This window comes from Camelus bactrianus, chromosome 3 (assembly GCF_048773025.1).
Source record: "Camelus bactrianus isolate YW-2024 breed Bactrian camel chromosome 3, ASM4877302v1, whole genome shotgun sequence".
NCBI classification, from domain to species: Eukaryota; Metazoa; Chordata; class Mammalia; order Artiodactyla; family Camelidae; genus Camelus; species Camelus bactrianus.
In genome coordinates, this window is record NC_133541.1 from 43,104,167 (window position 1) to 43,119,440 (window position 15,274).

General features: G+C 37.7%; 1 protein-coding gene across 3 annotated transcripts in view; it reads left to right on the forward strand.

The window, feature by feature from the left end:
- The first annotated feature begins 64 nt into the window (after positions 1 to 64).
- The window catches only part of IPO11 (importin 11), a 177,358-nt gene continuing 162,148 nt past the window's right edge, over positions 65 to 15,274 (forward strand). Inside the window, exon 1 of one of the 3 annotated variants that reach the window (XM_045525079.2) lies at positions 65 to 327. The gene's annotated coding sequence lies outside the window, so the exon portion shown is untranslated. Of the gene's footprint in view, positions 328 to 8,479; positions 8,666 to 15,274 lie in introns of those variants that run through there. The other 2 variants (XM_045525080.2, XM_010966247.3) reach the window with 2 other exon arrangements.

A 15,274-nucleotide genomic window follows, 5' to 3' on the forward strand; every position in this document is an offset into this window, starting at 1 on the left:
GTTTTGGATTGGCTAGTTTAGAATCAGGGGCGGGGCCTGTCGCCCCTACAGGTACCGAGAAGGTTAAGTAGGTTTTGGTGTGGTACCTCGAGGTAGTGGAGGAGGGTTAAGTTATCTAATGAAATTAGGCCTGTCGATGCTTTATCAGGCCAGGTTCTGGAATCGCTGAAATCCAAAGGTTTCTTTCTGTCGCGTACCTCGCTCCTGTTTCCCAGCAGACTATGGGGTGAGAATCCCAGGATCTTGGGACTAGGAGCTTGCTCCTTGGGAGGAGTGAGTTCTCCGCCGCTTGAGTTGTGCAAAGGAACTCCAAGAATGTAATTTTAAGTAAGTGTCTGTTTCCACTAGAGCTGCTAGTTGCTTCCCTTCCTTCTGTGCCACGACATTCATTTCCTAAACCTTTACATATTGAGCTCCAGCAGTGTATTAAACAGGTGCTGGGCCTGGAGATTCAAAGTTAAATAGGAAACTGGTCTTCTCAAAGTTTATTCCATTGAGAGAATTAGACAAAAAGTCGGAAATTGTAAATGTAATTGGTGCGCATTGGGTGTTACGATAGGACAGTGTATCAGATTGTAAGTATCATGAATACAAGGTCCATGTTTGTTTTGCCTGGCACTGTAATGGTTCTCAGGTTTTAAAGTTCCTGTATGTGCCTTATTTCCTCGAAGAAACATGTTTTTTATGGGGGTGGGGTTGGGGGAGGGGGGTCATTACCAAAGCTGACTCTTCCCTGCACAGTTGTGTGCATTCCCAAGCCTTGCTTGTTCTTCGCTGTAATTCTAATTCAGGAAAAAATTCATATACCCTAGTTGCGTCTTCAACTACCTCTTTCATTCCACTAATCACTAATTTATTCCACAATTTTGGAGAATGTACAGGCCAGGCACTGTGTCAAATATTAGGAATAAAAAAAAAAAAAAAGACTATGACATAATTCCTGCTTTTAAAAAACCTTCTGTCGAGAGAGGCAGACATGCAAATAATTATAATAATAGTACCATCTGATGATCAATTATTTGCCAGGTATTTAAGGTCCATTATCTCATTTCACCATTCCAAACAGTTCTCTAAAATGGGGCCTTATTTTTATGTTCATTTACAGGTGAGGAAACTGAAGAACAAAAATGTTTAATGTTTTGCTAAGATCACACAGTAAGCGACAGCTACGTCTTTAATCTAGGTCTGTATTCCAAAGACTGTGCTTTAAAAGAGTCATGATCATAGCACTATGGCTAATACTTGAGGAAACTGGGGAACACTTTCAAAATACAATATTTGAGCTGAATGAAAAGACAAACAAGTTAGCTACAAAAGTTTGGGGACTGAAAGAGAACAGCACCCACAAAGCCAAGATATAAGAGTGTTTGAAAAGGAAAAAGAAACTTAGTATACCCGACAAATAAACAGGTAAGGTAAGTAGGGAGTTACCGTAAAGGGCCTCAAATGTTATGCCAAGGAGCTATGGTGGTCACTGAGGAACTCAGGTAACCATTTTGCTCTCTCTTCTCCTCTCCAGCTGTGAGAACTGCTGGAGGTCACACAACAAGGCAGATAGGAGACATTCATGGGCTTCACATTTAGCTGAATTCTGATCCCTGCCTGGCCAGCTCTTGAATTCCCTCAAATCTTCCTCTCCCCTTTTCCCTCAGGGATCTTCAAAGCTGCTTAATTCTCAGGTCTCCTACACTGCCACCTCCCCAGCTCCTCAGCAGGGGGCCTTGCTTGTTACTTCACAGAAGGAATGCACGATCACCTCACCTTCCTGGGTCACTGCTCCACACACTGGGGGCACAGCGATGAGTGAAACAGTGGTGCTTGCGTTCTAGTGAGGAAAAACAGATATTATGTCAAGGTGATAAGTGTGAGGAAAAAAATAAAGCCAAGGAGAAAGAGGTCAACAGGGTGGGTGGGAGAAGCTTTTTTATGTAGTATGGTGGACAGCAAGGATGGAACCCAAATGATAATTTTCTTCTGACTAAAATAGCATGACCCTCCTGGAAGAGGGCACATAGTAAGCCACGTAAGACTAAATGATCGAGGTGAGTTTGCACATTGAGCTTACCTAGAGGCCAAATTGTTTGTCTACGTATGAACCTTGAGTCACTTGTGTCACAAACATTAGGGTACATGTTATGAGCTGGATTGTGTCCCTCCCAAATTCATATGTTGAAGCCACAACCTCTAGTCCCTCAGAATGTGACTGTATTTGTAGATAGTGCCTTAAAAGAGGTAACTAAGTTAAGATGAAGTCTTCAGGGTGTGACCTACTCCAGTCTGACTGGTGTCCTTATGAAAGGAGGAAATTTGGACACAAAAAGACACCACGGGAGTGTATACACAGAGGAAAGGCCGTATGAGGACACAGCCAGAAGGCAGCCACCCTCAACCTAAGAAGAGAGGCCTCAGGAGAAGCCTACCCTGCTGACACCTTGATCTTGGGCTTCAAGCCTGCAGAACTATGAGAAAATACATTTCTCTCAGTTAAGCCACACAGTCTGAGTCATTTTATTATGGCAACCCCAGCAAACTAATACAACATGTAATGAAAATTCATATTCCCAAATTCTAAACCAAACATTATGGGTCAGAAAAAGATTTGGCTTCAGCAACTCCATTTTTTTAACAGACTGTCTAGGAGGTTCTGATGCACATGGAAGGTAGGGATTCACTATTTTCTGCACTAAAAGAACACGATTGGTTGAAGAATTTCTTCAGAAGTAAAAAAGGATGGGGAGGGCTACCCTCATCAGCACATGGAAATTGTTCTAATAATTGGGATCACTTACTATTCTGGCCAAATTTCATCCAAAAATTTTTTTTCTTTTAGTGCCAAGGCAGCATTTAGAAGTGAGATAATGTTGGGTATATATCTTGGATCCATGAGTCCTAGGGAATTGGATGATATTGGGATATGAACTCCATTAAAGAAATGAGCATGAAACTTATGCTGGAATGTATTTGAGTTATCTTTGCAGCTGTGAATGGTTTTATAATTATAAAAAATAATTTTATGCTTCCCTGGTTCATATTTATATCCTTTGTTTATGAAAAATAATTATTTTTCAGTTTGGGTGTGCACAGTTGATTCATTGCCATTCTTGTAATGCTTTGTTGTCAATAAAACATACCATAACTTGAAAAAGAATTATAATAGCATTTGTTTTGGTAGAAGAGGCTTATTAAAATTCACAGCATTCTTGAAATGATAACATTTTTAATGTGCCAGGGAAATAATAAAGAATAAAAATAAAATATTGAGAGTACTTTCCTGTATAAAGTATAATTCCTCACAGACGTTCAGTGTGTTCAAAAGTCATAAAAACTAAGATTGTTTGAATTTTACACTTTTAACATAGATTCAGTAATTGAAACACCATGTTCCTGTGAAAAAGGAATATAATTCACCTGGACAAAATAAAACAAAATCAAATTGAAATCTGACTAATATCCAGCTGTTTAATTTCATTAGAACAATGAGCTATTATTATTACTGTTGTGACAATATTCAAATCTAAATACTAAAATGAAGTGCTCCTTTACAAAGCAGGACAATTCAGAGTACCTAGAGACTTGATTTCTACTATGCTGTCTTAATCTTAACAGAAAAATGTGATGAAATTTGGTTGAAAGAAGTAATATACCTTGAATACTATGAGTAAGATTCTTCTATAAAAAATGTTCTAATTTTTTTCTGATCATTAAAATGCTGTCTTAAATTAATCAAATTAATTTTAAAAGAAGATTATGATCTCTGTTTAATACCAGCATGCTGAGTTTAAGCATTGCCAGTGACTATCTAATAATTGTCAGTGAAAATCTAATACATAATAATCGATACCTTCCAAAAGCATCTGTCAGATGAATGTTTTCATCATTGCCATAAAGTAATATAGATCATGTCACAAAATAAAGCAGTTTGAAGTTTTCCAAATACAACAAAAAAATTATTGCACTGAGATTTCTATTTGTGAGTTATCACAGAGCCTACTTTGTATTATATTTTTATATTTGTACTTATATTTTCATATTGCATTTTATAGGTTTCAAAGTACTTTCCACACAATTAGATTTTTCAGAAAACTGTGGGAAGTTGTTAGGGCAAGCTTGATTACCCTATTTTCCTTAGTCTAAGAAACTTAGTCTCATAGAGATTAAAGGTATTGCTCAAAGTCCTTCAAGTAGGTGGCATCAGAGGTAGGGGTGGAAGCCTGTACCCTTGCCACAGCAGGACACCAGCCTATTTCTTGTGGCCTCTGCTGGTCTCTACTTAACAACTGAACGTTGGCATCACAGTCAGTTACCTTTGGCTCTGGATATCTGTGGATTATGCATCGGCGTAGTCCAAGGGCCCAGTGTAGATTGTGCCATCTTCTGTAAGGGATTTGGATGTTCGGGGATTTTGGTATCCAGGAGGGATCCTGGAATAAATCTCCCGCGGATACTGAGGAATGACTACTCTCATCACTGATGGAATGGCAGGAAAGCAAAAGAGACTAGCTGAGCCGTTCTAAATACAGTGTAAAGCAATTTCACTTTTTAATAAACTAATGTATGGTTCAAGTGAATTCTAAAGTATGGAGTTCAAAAAATTAGATCTTTGTTTACCATAAATTTAAGAATAAATTGTGTACAAAGCAACAATTAATGACAGAGATATACTAAGTAAAACTAATTTTATTTTCCTCTTCTATGCATTTCCTGGGCCCCAAAGATAGGACAACTAAATTATAAACGACATAACAAAACCAAAAACTTAGCTTGCAAAAATTCTGAAAAATACAGAGAGTAAAGAGAAGATGAAAAATTTACGTATAATTGCAATATGTTGGGATAACCTCTGTGAACATTTTGACACACACTTTTCTCCTATTGTTTTAGCAACACATATTTTTACATAGTTGAGATCACACAATTTGCTGTTTTTTCCATAAAATACAGTAACATAAAAAGCACTTTTCCTGTTATTATGCAATCTTGATAATCAATACTGAAAGCTGCTATGGAGGATTTCATCTTGTGAATGTGTAAGGGCTTACTAAATCATTCCTATGCCATCATTGTAAAAAATAGAGCCATGCCCATTTTACTGCACGCATGAAAAATATTTTCTATAATTTGTATTATTTCCCTAGTATAGATTTCTAAGACTGGAGTTAGGCAAACTGTATGAACATTTTAGTCTCTGAATATACATTAATACGTTATATTCTAAAACACTTAAATCAGTTTTCGTTCTTACCAGTAGAATATGAAAAAAGGTTGTTTGAACCTAAGAAATACATAGGTACATGGTATTCTTACAGTACTTTTTCAAAACTAGAAATAATGTTATTTATTATTTTCTTTGATTATATAATACTTAAACATAGCAAATAATTTTAGATAATACCAAAAGATTTTAGAAAGGGAAACCTACCACCCAGAGTTTACTTCCATTAACATATTGATATTTTCCAAGACTTTTTGGATGTATAAAACTCTTCTAACCCCCTGCTCCTACCTAGTTAAATATGATAGACATCTTTTAAGGTTAATGAATATAAATCTACATCACCATTTTGAACAGGTGGAGAATATTCCATAGTATGAACAGTATAATTACATATAATTTATGTAATCAGTTCTTAGCGAAGACATTTATATTATTTCAATTTAAAGAAAATCGTAAATAGGGTGGGTATAGCTCAGTGGTAAGAGTGCATGCTCAGCATGCATGAGATCCTGGGTTCTATCTTCAGTACCTCCACTTTAAAAAAAAAATGTAACTCAATAAAAAAAATCATGAACAAAACAATCCGCTACAAAATTGTATTACCAAGGGCAGATGAACTAATTTCTCAAAGACTTATTTTTTTAACGTGGTAAGCTTCTAATGAGTTAATTTATAAGCAGCTAATGCCCAAGACCCATTTTTACACAAGTTGCAGTATCAAATGCAGTGTAGCAAGTTGGAAAGCCTATGACTTTGGAGCACTTATTAGTTTTATATTGCTGCTGTAAAAAATTACCACAACCAATAGCTTAAAACAACACAAATTTATTAACTTGGAGTTCTGAAGGTCAGAAGTCTAAAATCATCTGCAGGACTGAGTTTCTTCCAGAGACCGTAGGAAAGAATTCATTCCCTTGACTTTTCCAGTTTCCCTAGGCTGCCTGCACTCCTTGACTTATGGTCCCATGTCACTCTGACGTTACTTCCTTGGTCACTTCTCTCTCTTAGACATTCCTGTCTCCCTCTTATGAAGACCCTTGTGAATACATTGGGCCCACAAAATAATCTTCCTGTCTCAAGATTCTTAATTTAATTGTATCATCAAAGTTCCTTCTGTCATAACAGGTAATATATTCACAGGTTTTGGGATTGGGATGTGTTTATCTTTTATTCTACCTATTACAAACCGTATGTTTAAACTTGAATCTGCTCCTCTATTTGAGAATCTGAAATTATTTAATTCATATGAGCATCATCTTCTAATCAGTAAAATGAGGGAAAGAATACACCCCATATAGGGTGGTGATGAGGGTTAATAAATTAAATTACAGGAAATGTTTACTGCTCAATGCCAGGCACTTAAAAACACTTAGAAAGGTAGCTGGCACATAGGAGATATATAGAAGAAATTAGTTATCATAATATAATTACGGAAACAAAGGAGTTGCATGTTATTATTTACCTGTTTCTTGGAAATTACTGGAGACAGGGGTGAGGGAAGCTAATTTTTCTTTAATTATAGCATTTGCTTCTTCAACTTTCTGCTTTCTCTTTTTGCTTTTCAATCGTTTTTTTGGGGACAGCACTGAATTTATGTTTATATTTTAAATATTCTGAACAGACCTAATGATGATTTAATTTAAATTAATTTAATATTTGTCTTTGTCTCCAAAAAAAACGTGAGAATATGAGAATATAGCAACAAAATGCAGCTGACATAACAAAATAAATATGAGATTATTTATACAGATGTACACATTTGCATTATAAAAAGTATATTACTAGATTTTACGTTCATAGTAGCTGAAGCTAGGACCTCCTAGTGCATCTTAATTTGGTGTCCTAAAATTGTAGGCAGAATTTGTGTATATGTGCGTTTTTCTAAGTTACAGCTTTCCTTTGATATCCAAAAAATCCATTGTTCCAAATAGAAAAGATCCTTCTAAATCAATTTTAAAATTTCAATTAAAATTAGGTAATTTTTTCACTTTATTGCATATTCCTTATGCTTTGTTATACAAAGTGTGATCTATGGATGAGCAGCATTAACTGGAAACTCATTAGAAATGAAGAATCTCAGGTCCCACCTGAGACCAGCTGAATCAGCATTTACATTTTAACAAGATTGCCACGTGATTCTTTGCATGTTTAAAATTTGAGAAGTATTACCTTTCAGTAAAATTATAAAAGATACAATTAAGCAAAATAAATTAGAAAATAAAACATGCCCACAATACCAGCCAACAAACCCTGTTAACATTTGACATATATTTATTTCCAAAAATGGAACCACATGGAGCATATTGTTTTGTAACCCACTCTTTTCCTGGGGCATTGTGAACGTGTTAACATGTCAACATAATTCTTAATGGCCAATTTGTATTTTATTATATATGCATGTATCATGTTTTCGTCATTCCTTTCTTGGTGGTCGTTTAGGTGATATTTATGTTTTTACTTTTAAAAACAGCTCTTGTGGGATGAACATCCTTGTAATGCAGGGCTTATGATTGCCTGGTTCAAAACCTAACTGCTACTTAGTAGCTGTGTGAATATAGGCAGGTTTCTTGACCACTCTGTGCATTAATTTCTTCATCTGCAAAATGGGCATAACAAAAAGCACCTCATAGGGTTGTTTTGAGGATTAAAATATATGATTCATGTCAAGATCTTAGAACAGTGTCTGGCAGGTTCTAAATGCTTAATGAATGTTACCTATTATTTTTATTCACCTTATGAACACTCAACTATTTCCTTACAACTTTTTTTTTCCTAAAGATGCGAAAACTTAGATCACTAAGCTAGCTAGTAGCAGAGGCAGAGAAAAGTGGATTTATTTCTTTTCAATCTTTCCACCCTTGCTATCATTCTGGACTAGACCTCCCAGCAAAATAAGTTATTCGTGGGAGGGTTGACTGATAAAAATAGGATTATTTAAAAATTTTTCTCTATCGAGACGGTTCGTAAAACAATGCAGTTTGGTAGCTGATGTCTAGAATAAGAAAGGGAAAATGGTTCTGATTTAAGCTTCGATCAACGCAGGAGACAGTTGATTTTCCCACAGTTGGGGCTGAGCGGACCTATGGTTTCCATGGTTACAGGTCGCGCAGCGTCGACTCCCTGCTCTCTATACTGCGCAAGCGTACAGAGCTGCCTTAGCCACCCGGCGCCTTTGGTTTCGAAGAGAAAGCTCCTCCCACCTCTTCCGCTGTTGTCCTATCGCCTTCTTCCTTTGCCGAGTCCACGCGCTCTGGGTGTCCGTGACGCAGTATTCGTGCGTCCGCGTCGTTTGGAGCCGCGACGCTGAACATGGCGCGTTCCTAGAAGCCGCTTTCGGCATCAGTAGGCGGCGGCGTGTGGACTGGAAGCGTGGGGCGCCGGATAACCGACGCCGCTTCGTGTCGGGGCGTGGAAGCGGGAGAGCCGGGCCTTTGCGGACCGAACCAAACGGTGAGGCCCTGGCCTGAGGGCCACAGTGCGCGCGCGAGAGGAAGGGAGCAGTGGGCTGGGCAGCGGAGACCGGAGAGGCGAGGGAAGAGCGTGGGGCTACCCGGAGGCCAGGGGTAGCAGTAGCGCGGCGAGGGCGGCCTGCAGGCTTGCCTCTCCATTACCCTAAGAACCCCTGGGAGCTCGGGGCTGTCCCAGTCAGCCCGGGAACGGGAAGCATGGTCACGTACGAAGCAGGGTGCGGGGAGGCAGGGGCTGGGTGCCAAGATGAAGAGGACGTAGGGTGCTCATTGTGGCTCCGGCTGCGGGCCGGGGTGGTGCATATGCCCTTGGGGGATAGGTGGTGCCAGTTTTCAGAGAACGTGCTTATCCTTAGTGTATTGTTACTGCACACACGACATTGCTACTAATAGCACTATTGTGAGTGCTTTAAATAGCCTTTAGACCCTTGCTTGCCTTTAATGAACAAATGAAGGAAGTTAACATGTTTCAGAGGACCTACTTGCTGAGGTATGGCCGCCAATGCTCAAGCCCAGCGACTTCTGCAGCTGTATATTTGAGGATATTTGTGATTCAGCAAAACTATTTTGAGGCCCGTTGCATTTGTCGTTTTTTTTTTTTTAATCTTTTCATGACATAGTGGTGAACGAGGGAAGTATTTCAGAGTGACTTGACTAAATAGGTAGGACTGGTAGATTGCCTCCTGGTGCCAAGATTGCAATTGACATCCCTCCTCCCCACCCCATTTAAAGAGCTCAGTTTTTAGTGCGGTAGTGCCCTTGAGATTTGATTATTTTTCAGAAGGGAGTGAGGAAGAGCAGTTTACAGCCATAATGTTTTTTCTTTTTTGTTTCGATAGGGAGTTCATTCCTTCACTGTCACATTATTTCATACTTCTCTATTCAGTACAGAGGCTTCAGGTTAAAGGCAGAGTGACTCTACGATGTAAGGCATCCATTTCATGACACCTTTTCTTAAATCTTTCATCACTGAGGAAGATTTCCGTGAAATTAGAATGAAAATGTCTCCCTGTTGGTTGTGATAGGATTGTGGAATTTTTTCCCCCTGTAACCCCGGGTACAGGGAATAGTAGGAACAGTTTAATTATAGCAGTAGTTTGTGACAGTGTATTATAGCCCCAGGGCAGCTGGGCTGCCTGCCCTAGTTACACTTCCTAAAGCAGAAGAAAATGCTCAACACAAATTTGGTGTGGCAATACGATTGATAGTTCTAAACAGGTAGTTGAAGATTACTTGGGAATTAATATAAAAATCTTTAGGTTTTGTGACATAGTGAGTGTGTTTGCATTCAGGATCAAACCAGGATGCAAAAGAACCCTTGTAGCCATGTGGCAGTTAAAGTATACTGAAGATATTTCCAGATATATACATGTGTTTTTTCAGAAATGTTCGTACCTTGAGAGCGCTATGTTTGATTAGATAGATTTTAACCTTATATTTTTATGCGTGTGTGTTTGTATTTAATCTTAGGCTTCTGTTAATTTAGTGTTACTGATGTCAATTCCTTTCTTTTCCTATCTGCACCTAATGGGGACTGTCAGTTAATTTCAGAGTGTTTTAGGGAATGGCAAAACCCACTTCATGCAGCGTTCTTGAATGACAGTTCTGTATTCATTCAACAACAAACGTTTATTGACTAATGGGAAGGCAACCCAATAATCCTGTGTGTTCCTGGATAATGTTGCCGTATGTGGTGGGACCTTCACTGCTGTTTGCCCTCTTTCACCTGCGTACATGTCTGCCTCTATCTGTTCATCTCTCATTGTGCTCCGAGTTTTCTTCTCCTCAAGGACAGTGTTTCATCAGTGTATTAGTTTGCTTGGGCTGCCATACAAAATAGCAGAGACTGGATGACTTGATAAACAACAGAAATTTACCTTCTTGCAGTTCAGGAGGCTGGAAGTCCAAGACCAAGATTAGGGTAGAATTGGTTTCCTCGGAGGCCTCTCTCCTTAAGTTACAGGTGACCACCCTCTTTCTACCTCTTCACATGGTCGTACCTTTGTACACTAGAACCTCTGATGTTTCTTTTTCTTATTAGAACACCAGTTGTGTTGGATGAGGGGACACTCTGATGGCCTCATTTTAACTTAGTCACATCTTCAAACATTTTTATCTTCAGGACTGGAGATACTGAGGGTTAGGGCTCCAACATACGAATTGTAGTTCAGTCCATCACACTTGGTTATTCCATTTTTACTCTCAACTGGTATTAACTTATCAGGATTTAAATGCATTCATCTTAAATACACTGTTTTCGTTCTAGATTTCTCTTCAGTTTTATCTGTTGTTATTTCCCTTAAGTTTCTTTTGTTTTCTTTTTTTTAAATGGAGGTACTGAGTATTGAACCCAGGACTTTGTGCATGCTAAGCACACTGGACCCCTGAGCTATACCCCTCCACCTCCCTTAAATTTCTTGAAAAAGTTATTTGTATACATTTTCTCCACCTTCTTGTTTTTTTTCCCCCAAATGTGTTAAAGTCTGGGAATCCACTGCTGTCACTGAATTTGACAAGGTGAAGGTCACCATTGATCTCTTTATTCTGAAGTGTTAAGGAATCTTTTTTATCATTTGTCATTTTGACTAGTTGTCCTTCTTGAAATTTTCTTGACACAATAGTCTCCGTATGTTCCTTCTGTGTGTTGGTCGGTCTTTCCTTGGTTTACTTTTCTCTTTTTTCTGACCACTGTAGATACTCATTTCACTCTGGGATATTATCTTCTGCTCTCTTCTGCCTCTGCCTTCTCTCCTTGAAGGGTTTCATCCCTGATGACTTCAACTACTATCTCTATTTTGATGACTCCCCAAATCCCTCAAAGCCCAGTTTTGCTGTAGTAAAATTTATCAGGAAGATAAGCTGTGGTCTTGGTATTTTGCTTCTCATGTCTAAAGATAAAAGCAAAAATCAGTTAATTTCATTTGGTGTCAGTGGACAGCACTGTGATCAAAAGGAACAATGTGGTGGTCGATAGAGAGTATTGGGTTGGGATAAGAGACTTGAATTCCAGGTTCCCAGAAATGTCACTAACGAGCCTGTGACCCTCAAGAAGTCACAGTTTATCCCTTTAACCTTTTTGGGACACAGTTTCTTGATCAGTAAAGCAAAATGCTTAAATTAGATAAACTTACTGTTTAGAGAGCTGACACGGATGGCTCCAAGGTGATAGAAAATTATTTTAATGATTCAAAGCATGAATTTAGTGATAAAATGTGGAACAGTTCCTGATTTTGAGGGCACTGCTGGGCATACAGCTTATACATATTTTAATGAATGAATGTTTATAAATGCAGTGACTCCTTAGGCTAAACTCTCACAAAAAGAATGAGATTCTTCTAAGACAAGTTACATGATATCTTGGACCAGTTATTGGAAACTACTGATCAGAGATGCTTATATTTGGAGAGGACTGATGGTTCCTTAACAGTTGGCAAAAGGTTTTGATTAAAATTTGATCAGTTATAGTCTATGCTATTACTTCCATCTGGTAAAGAGTATCTTGCTCAAAATCAAGCTTACAGCTTTTCCTTCCTATTTCTTTAACATCAGAGAAGGAACTTTGAAACCAATAAGCATAATTGCTCTTCTTTAGTAGTTTTTATACAGGTGTGTATTTTTTTTTCTTTCAGCTAAACAGATGTCAAAGAGGGTGGTGGTGACACTAGTTGGGGCCTCACTGCTGGCACCACCTTGATGGGGGTCACTGTAGTTTAGGATAAGCTCCTTAACATTCCCTGTTAGTATTGTTCAGTCATGGGGAACTCTGATGTATACCAAACAGGCCAAAGACTTATTGGAGACTACCAGTGACATTTTACTAAAAACTTCTAGTGATACACAAATATTCAGGTTTATTGGATAGGACTTCTCTCACAGCTGGCTCCTGGCACTGTATCCTGCCTTCTTACATAGTATGTAATTTACACAATTATTTCTCTGTCTCCACCTACTAGAATATACTCTCCATAAGGGCAGGAATTTTTTTGTCTTAGTTCATTATGTATCTGAAATGCCTGGAATAATGTCTGGCATTTATAGTTGTTCATAAATATTTGAATGAATGAACGAGTGAATGAATGATGTGTCTGAGGATTAGCCAAGTGATTGAGAGTTCAGGATTAGAACGAAGGGTATTAGATATTCCATTAAAAGGCACTGTTAAATTTGGTTGGCCCAATATGCCCCATTTCGAAGTAGTCGAAGATACTATGTGAACTGTTCATTCATTTATTCATTCATTTTTTTCAGTTATTTCAGCCTCTTGTTTACTTCTGTAGTATCTTTTATAGGTATTTCTCTCTTTACTGTAATATAAATTCCTTTACTTCCAAAAAGATTGTTGTGTCTTTGACCTCTTTTTCACCTTTTCTAAAAGTCTGCTTTCCACTCTTAGAAGTCATAATCACATTATTGCTCTGTTCAGTGCATCAGACGTTTACTGAGCATTTGCTATATCCCTGACACCGTACTAGGTGCTGGCATATAGAGATGACTAAGACACATTCCTGCCTTTAAGCAACTTGTGATTTTGTAGAAGAGACTCAAGTAAACAAGGAAATAGATGTAATAATAGGAGTATGTGATGTGTGGAACAGTTGTGTGGAGGAGGGAGCCTTTACTGTCTAGTGCAGTTAAAGATTCCCAGAGGTGGTGGGCAGTCGGCAGTGAGCAGCAACTTGAGTAATTTCTATATTGTGGTCCATTAGCTGCCATTCTAAAAAACATACACCGAGTAGACAGAATTGTATCATGACCCTTATCTCCTCACCACCCAGGTTTAACAATTATCAGCTCATGGTCAGTCTTATTTCATCTTACCTCTGCCTACTTCCCCTCTAACTACACTGGTAGAGCTGTTTAGAAACTTGGTCAGATTCAGATTTAACTATTTATTTTGGCAGGCTGCTTTGTTTTAAGATTTTGTTTTCTCAAAGTAATAATGTATCCATTTAAGTTTTCTGATAGAACTTTTCTGTTTTGATTATGTTTGGACTCTTCCTCTGGTCTTCACAGAATTTCATTTCTTTCTTGTCTTTGACACATTTACTTTCTCTAGTTTACCTTTGACTCCAGGCAGTTTAGCAATTTTGTAATATTTCCTATTCATAATTCCCCAGGAACATGTTTTCTGCCTCTTGTTCTTCTTTTTGTAGATTTGGGCTATAGATCATGATTTGACTTGCAGGAATTTAGCTGTCTTTCAAAGAATGACATCTTCCTCTCATCCCTCTGTAAGAAATGTTCCAATAATATATGGTAAATACTATATTGCTCATACATTGCACCATTCAAATTTTTATTTGCCCAGTACCTATTTTTCCAGGAGGAAAACTGGAGCTTTAAAGTTGTTAGTGTCGCTTTCTCAGTGGCTTATATCTGGCTCTTTCTGAATATTTGTTCTTTTAAATGTGGGCTACACATTTTCTCACTAGGTGATTTCATCCCTCTCTTTATATCATTCTGCCTATTCTTGTTCCATAGTTTCTCAATCTTTACTCTAAAACATTGCTTATGAATATTACTTTTTAAAAAATTCAGTCATCTATGTTGTATAAAACTCAGAACACACTCATGTGTTCATCTTATGTTTTTGTTTGATAAAGAGTATTTTAAACGATGCAGTATTTAATTATAAAAGTAGAGATAGTGCTGTAAGGTAGTTCTTCGGTTGTCATGTTTTGCCTCAATGCAAAGTTTTCTTTTTCATGTTTTCCGTACCATCATGTATTATATTAATCTTTAGGCTCTCATTCATTTCTTTCCTCCAGGAGATCTTTTCTCAGTATTCTTTCCCATAACTTCTTGAACCCTGAAAACCCTTGCTGTAGGATTGTCCTGCCACCTTGCAGATGGTTATCCTAGTCAAGTGGTCATTGAGAATTCCAGGGTTGCCTCTTGCAGCCCCAACATCCCCTGCCCATTTTTCTTGAGGGAAAAGGATACTTGGAACCTACTATTTGGGATGTCCTACTTACTTCTTAACCATCAGGTGGCACTGCAGATTACTCAACTTATTTTTACATCTTTAGAAATAGTAGATCTAGTAGGTCGTTATCTGGTAAAAAAAATAAATAAATAAAAAAGTTGATGTGGAATCTTTCATGAAAAAGACTTCTGAGTGAAATTAAGATACTATTGATAACAAATACAAATTTATTCTCCTTTTGTATGATGGAAGTATACAGTATATATATGTGATGCTTAAAGGAAGGTAAATAATAAGTTAGAATTTGGGGTTGGTTTCATTTTTTCAGATTGTTAACTATTGCAAACTCTTGTCCTTATAAGCACCAAATAGTAAGAACATTAAATGCCTTTTAGAGATGAATATTTAAATAGTTAAATAGATGAATATTTAAATAGTTAAAACTGCAATTCGGTTATAAGACTCAGAGTCCCCTAATTGAGGAAGATTGTCTTTTGGTAAACATTGCTATCACAAATCCAGGTAATATGGCAGAATGGTTTCTTATCAACACTTGCTACTGAAAACTGTTTGTAAGCTTTCTCTCCTGAACTTTTATGATCAGAGTGCAGTTATTGATCACATTATCTACTTAAGTCTGTATGTTCAATGTATTGATTTCTTGGT